Genomic DNA, 6,000 nt, shown 5'->3' with positions numbered 1-6,000 from the left:
CCATGAGTAAAGCACTCATTTATACAACCTGGGGCATCCATGGGAAAGCAGGGTATGGCTACTCGTGCCTAGAATTTTTTTTTGGCGGGGGGTTGAGACAGGGTTTCTCTGTATAGCTCTAGCTGTCCTGGAACTCACTCTGTAGACCGGGCTGGCCTTGAAGTGCTTAGAACTTTTATACCAGGGAATGGGAAGTATAAAGACAGAAAAATGAAATGGGCTTTCTAGCCAACCAACATAACTAAAAACAAACAGCAAGCTGAAAGCTCTATGACAGACCCTGTCTGAAGAGAGTAAGGTGGGGAGTGATCGAATGAGACAAATGAGACACCTCAGCATTCCCTGTTAGCTTCCACAGGCATACGCACATGTGTTCACATACAGGAAAAAAAAATCTAGCCAAATTCCCACAAGGCATCAATCACTTCATGGGTCCTATTCCCGTCTGAGTCCACAGATCCAACTTGAACGGCTGTCCAGGGTGGCCTTGTGGATGCTGAGGGCCTTTGCAATCTGGAAACTGTCACAGAGTTCTAGGAAGTCTTTTCCCTAATCTTTCCAGCCAAGCAGTGTCGTGTTCTATTTCAGGAGCACTGACAGTTAGATACTAGACATACTAGATTAATCTTTTTGCTTTCTTTTTTCATCACATTTTCTATGCCCTGCCTCCTTGTTCTACTTTGAGCAATTTCTTCCATTTTATCATCCAAATTTCTACTGAATATTTGACTTCAGCGATGCTATTTTTAACTTCAAGAATAGGTTTTAAAAATAGCATTCTACTCCCCAGGGTCCAAGACCCCACTGCAGATGTCACGTGTGGGCTGATTTGTGTCTTATCTCCTCTTTGGGGTTTTGTTCTCGTTTACTATGTTCTTTTCTGTTGCCTTTCTTTTCCTTCCACTTGCCCTTTCCTTTTTGGTTGCTTTGCAGTTTTGTTTCCAAGATGTTGTAACTGCCTCATGACACAGTGCTGGTTGTCAGAGTGGGATACAGAGCCTGCATGTAGTGGTGGAGTATCTCAAAACTTGTAGCTTTTACTGGGGGATCTCAACTGAGTGTCTCTTCTTTTGGCCCAGACCAATAAAAAGAACCTGCCTCAGGTCAGTATGTAAACCTGGCAATCAGCATGCTCAAAGACACATGGAGGCAAAGCTGGGGCCTCACCTTTTAACGTCTAAATTTTCTGCTAGATGCCTGATTTCAGTTTGCTTGGTATGAAGGACCTCACACTGCAAGAGCAGCTTAAAACATGCTTTGAGCAGAGAGCAAGCACATGGGAATGAGAATGTTCCACATGCATCCCTGAACTCCCTTCATGTGTCTAAAGATGGAAGATACTCAGCCTCAGAAGTCCCATCCCTAAAGAACTGCACCAACCACAGAGGACTAACTTGGATCCTAGGAAAGGACCCTGGAGGTTGGCACCACACCCAGTGAAGTGGTTTCTTAGTGTTCTCAGCCAGCCTTGATCTACCATGCATGTCCTCCTCCCTTCCCTAGGCTGAGTGTCTACCACACCCAAGGAGCCCTAAGTCTTTTCTCCTTTCCCTACAGTGCACAGCAGGATTTGAGCTTTAATCAGTTGTTCCTTCTTACAGTTCATGTGTTGCGGGACTTGCATGAATAAATGTATAATTGCCTTTTCTATTAATCTGTCTGTCAGTTTATTGCATAGCTCAAACCAATCTAGATTGACACAGAGAATAATTATTTACTACCTAAAAGTGCATATGTTAGTTCATTGTTATAATTCTACAGTATTTTAGAAGTAGATATAAAATCCACTGAATTCCAATTCTATACTCTGTGCAAAAGATACATACATACATGATGTTATTTATAATCCAATACCACCACAGCTTCTGAAATAGATACATCGATCTATTTCCATCTCACAAGTGATGAAGCAAGGTAAAAGAGGTTAACCAATTTACCCAAGGCCATGCATGCAGTAAGTTCTTCAGTCACAATCCAAACTCCCACTCACCAGCAGACTCTGCTCCAAAGAAGCCGCTAGTAAGCAAACTTGTGAGCAAAATGGGATTATAGCCTCTTAATTATTAAGTAGATGACTATTGATGTACAGTCCAGGTGTTTACACCACACTGCACACAATGCTTATCTTCGAGAAGTCAGTATTTGCTGACTCTTTGCTTCTTATATCCAAAAAGTATTTTGTCTGTTTCCTAAGTTACTCAGCACATCAGTGGGGTTGACCCTGATGCCTTCTGACCTATCATCAGAGTCAGTCTTCAGTCATTGTAATAAAGAAGCTGAGGAAGTCAACTTAAAGGGAGGATGATTTGTTTTGGCTCAGTTTCTGAGGTTTCTGTCTCTGGCTGATTCACTCCATTGTTCGGGGCCTTAAGGGGAGGTGGAACATTATCTGTGTGTGGTGATTTGAATATGTTTGGCCCATGGAAAGTGCCACTACTAAGAGGTATGGCCTGGGATGAAGTGTGTCACTGTGGGGGGTGTGCTTTGAGGTCTCCTCCTGTGCTCAGGCTCTACCCAGGGCAGATGACAGTCCCCTTCTGCTGCCTTCAGATCATGGATCAAGATGTAGAACTCTTGGCATCTCCAGCTCTAGTCTGCTCAAATGTTGCCTTGCTTTGCACTATGATGACAATGGACTGAACTCTGAAACTATTATGCCAGCCTCAGTTAAAAGTTGTCCTTTATAAGAATAGTCTTGGTCATGATGTCTGTTCACAGCAATAAGACTCAAACTAAGACACTGTGGAAGAGTTTAGGGGAGCAGAAGAGCTCACATCAGGAAGCTGAGAAGTAAAGTAGGAAGAGGGCAGGGTTCCAAAGTGCTCATATGACATAACACCCCACTACCCAAGAACTTCCCAACACACTGTAAGTTATGAAATATTTAAGATCCAAACAAAATAAATAGATAAACAGCACACAAAATGCTGATAGAGATGGGGCAGATGATCTCTAAGTACCCTCATTTACTGAGGTGCTATTGGCAATGCTCCAGTGGTTGGCCCCACACCCATGCACATATGGGCAGCACTGGCTAGAATTAATAGTTTAAAAGATAAAAAAGACAGGAAGTTGGAAGTTGGGGGAGGGATCTTGGGAAGCAAATGGAGTTGGAGGAAAGAAATGGGCCCGGGTATGAACACATTTCATTGTATGTAACTTTAATTTTTTTTCAAAACCTATTTACAATGATGGTTCTTAAATGCTTTAACCTCCCTTTTAACCCACCACCCATCAGAGACAGTGAGAAAGGAAGGATATTGTGGAAGGGGACCTGTTTAGAAAGGGTCTTTGGAAGACCTCCCATCTGTGTTGTCTGGAAATTGGCAGGTCAGTTCACAGATCAGCAGTGTCAGCTCAACCCACTCACAAACAATTCACATAAATAACAGAAGTCCAGTTTGGTAGAGTTGGGTTAGCAGCAGCTGTGGCATGACCTAGCAAGAACAGCCAGAATAGTCAGGCACAAGTCCGCAGAAAGGACCAATAGGAATGCCAGGAAAAGTTCCCAGCTGTGCCTCTCTCTCTGGGAAGCAATGATCAGCAAAGACTCAGACCAACAGGCGTTTAGCTATGTAAGCAAGCCAAGCTCAGCCTCCATCACTGTCCATCAAGTACTTTTTAAACTACCTCCAAACATCATGTGTTTTCCATGGGTCTTAGAACGTGTGTCTGTCTGACATCACTCTGCCAATCAGCCTGAGTCCAAGAAACTGCAGCAGACTACCAGAATTTTTTTTTTTTTTTTGGTGCATTTCTCTCTATTGAGTCCCAACAAATGGAGCTCAGTAAGGCATGTGTGTCATTAGCAAAGAATCCTTCATCGTGTATCCTTTAATGTGCTTGCTTTAGCAGAACATCCTTTCACCTGTGTCTGCTTCAGCAAAACATTCCTTCATGAGTCTGCCTTAGCCTTTCACCTGTGTCCACTTCTGGAAAACATTCCTTCATGTGTTTGTCCCAGCAAAACCCCATCCAACACAACTGAGTTTTCAAAGAATCCTTAAGTTTCCACTTCAATTGTATAGATATTTGAAATTCTCAAAAGTATTTTTTTTTAAGAAAGGCATACTAAACAATGTGGTTACTTGTCTCTATTCTCTAGAGTTCGTGTAGAGTGCCACCCTTCTCTGTGACAGTACCATGCTGGCGAGCAGTTATATTCAGGACAGTTATCACTTCCTTCTCATCGACTACTTTTGATGATTTCTGCTCCATGGGAGGCCCCTCCTCCTCCCTAGACTTCACTGATGAGGTGTGTTATTATTCCCTTTGCATGTGCAAGTTCATGATGATTCTTAGTAAGTTTCATTCTGGAGGATTACTCTCATGGTTAAATCCTAAGACTTTTATCCAGCCTCTTGCCCACTCTGCAGTGCCGCTCCCTCTGCCTTCCTTTCTGGAGAAGTAGACTAGAGCAAGGTTTAATCTTGTTTTACATATTCAATTTTGGTAAGTTAGTAAAGTTACTAAGGAAAAAGGTTAGTATGTTCACAAATATTAGCAAATAAACAAAAACTTATTATAAACAAATCAAACCACATACAATTATTCTAAAGGAAAAATCATACAAAAAAATTAGCAAATAGAATCAGAGAGAAAAATAATGCCAGAAATAAGACTGAACAAAATCTGTAAAGAGCCCAAAGAGGGGAAAAATATTTCTATATTGTTCTTTCTAAAGAAATGCGGGGCTTACATTGGGCATAGATTTTTTTTTCAAGACATTTCAGATATACCAAAGAACAATTTAGAATAGAAGGAAATAGAACACTAGCTCAAAAATGTTGACCGCCTTGCGTGAGTACACTTGATATGTGACAATTACATTGTTGAGGGGTTCATAATATCCTAAATAGAGCCACCATAATTCTACTCTCATATAAATGACACAGTTTTATTTACTTCCAAAATATTTCTGTACTCTATATCTTTCTCCATCCATTGCATACACTAGCAAGATTTTGCTGAAAGGACCCAGATATAGCTGTCTCTTGTGAGACTATGCCGGGGCCTAGCAAACACAGAAGTGGATGATCACAGTCAGCTATTGGATGGACCACACGGCCCCCAATGGAGGAGCTAGAGAAATTACCCAAGGAGCTAAAGGGAACTGCAACCCTATAGGTGGAACACCAATATGAACTAACCAGTACCCCGGAGCTCTTGTCTCTAGCTGCATATGCATCAAAAGATGGCCTAGTCGGCCATCACTGGAAAGAGAGGCCCATTGGACTTGCAAACTTTATATGCCCCAGTACAGGGGAACCCCAGGGCCAAAAAGGGGGAGTGGGTGGGTAGGGGGCTGGTGGGTATGGGGGACTTTTGGGATAGCATTGAAAATGTAAACGAGGAAAATACCTAATTAAAAAAAATGTAAACTCTAAGTCATTTCTAAAGAACAGATTTGGAAAGACTGCTACTGTCTACCATAACGTATTCACCTTTTTGTACAGTGTTCTGACTTGCCACACTCCCAGGCATGTTGTACTATATATGGTGGCTTCCCAGTGAGGAGGGGGACAGAGGTCACCGGTGCCATCCTGGCTCATGAAGCTTTTTTCTCCCTCAGCAGCTAGACGGAGATGTGCTAGTGGTGACATCATGGGCCTCATGACATGTCTAGGGAGCGGTATGCCACACCAATCCACACACTCTCTTTACTTCCATTAGGAAACAGAGAAATCTGTATTGTTTTGTTACAGTAGCCTGGGCTAGCTAATATAAACCATCTATTCTTAGAGAATCCAGCTGCCTTATAAATCAATGAAGTCAGCTCTTAGCAAACTGCTGTCCTTTGGAGAACTCCAGCTTCTTCCAGGTAAAATGGACAAATTTAAAAACAAAAACAAACAAACAAACAAAAACCGAGAATTAGTTTCTTTTTTAGAAAGTTCATCCTGTAGCTGAAATCTCTCTCTTCGTTGGCTTAGTTCAGGTGAACTGCCGCTGAGGCTTCTGCTTCAGGTACACTGTAGTTTACTGAGACAATGAACGTGG

Source organism: Mus caroli, chromosome 2 (genome assembly GCF_900094665.2).
Source record: "Mus caroli chromosome 2, CAROLI_EIJ_v1.1, whole genome shotgun sequence".
Lineage (NCBI taxonomy): Eukaryota > Metazoa > Chordata > Mammalia > Rodentia > Muridae > Mus > Mus caroli.
This window is presented reverse-complemented; position numbering follows the sequence as displayed.